Raw genomic sequence first — 1,026 nt, forward strand, 5'->3', positions numbered from 1 at the left:
AAAAATAACATTTAGCTTGGCTGCCAATCTATATATTAAAACCTATTAACAAAAAAAGGAAAAACCCTTTTAGACAGTTAGAAAATGAATACAGAAAAGATAATAAAAATAAAAGCAGAGCAATCTCACATTATGTCTAATGCTTGGTTGTAAAAAAGGGTTTTAGGACATGTTTTAAAATGGACAGTCTGGAGATGTTTGACAAACATTCAGGAATAAAGAATTCTGCAGCTCAGATAGAAAAGCTTGATTTCCCTCCTGGACCTCAGTACTCAAAGGAGAAGCTACAGCTCAGGAGAAACTCAGGGATGCACTGCTGGGCAAGAACAGGTGAAGGACTTAAAAAACAAATACCATTTCTAAAACGAACTTTAAAATTCACCAGCAGTCAGTGGTGAGAGGCCAACATTGCTATAAAATATAATTTTTTTTACTCTCCTATCAGGAGCTGCTTCAACTAAACACCATCACTTCACCTTAACTTTTTAAACTTAAAAAAAAAGAAAAAAAGTGACGGTGCTATCAACTCTTTGATTTTAAATTTTGTTACAAGGAAACATCAATAAATAAAATCCTGAACGAAAAAAAAGTTCTTTTTTTTCTCTCAAAATATAGACCAAAAATTTAAAGTAAAGTGTACGCCTTGGGGCTTGTATTTGTTTCAGCTTGACCTTTCTACAGCAGTGCAAATTATTTGACAAATATAACTATGTGTGAAAGAAAATTAGATTTAATAATGCATCAAAATCATTATAGCAGAGAGATTTTAATGACGGGCAAGAAAAGTTTTTTCAATAAATGACATGATATAGGATCCGAGAGATGAGACGATGGTTTAGCAGTAATTACACTGACATTAGTTCAGTTAGGTCAGCGGAACAGAAAGGTCACGCTTTTCTACATCGCTTAGTGATAAATAGTGCAGTAGTCATTTATGTGTGTGAGTGTGCATACATGAACATGTATTTTTTCTGTTAGACAAAACGCTTAAAACACACACACACACAGAGCTATTTAGTGACGAAT

Source organism: Oryzias melastigma, linkage group LG16 (genome assembly GCF_002922805.2).
Source record: "Oryzias melastigma strain HK-1 linkage group LG16, ASM292280v2, whole genome shotgun sequence".
Classification (NCBI taxonomy): domain Eukaryota; kingdom Metazoa; phylum Chordata; class Actinopteri; order Beloniformes; family Adrianichthyidae; genus Oryzias; species Oryzias melastigma.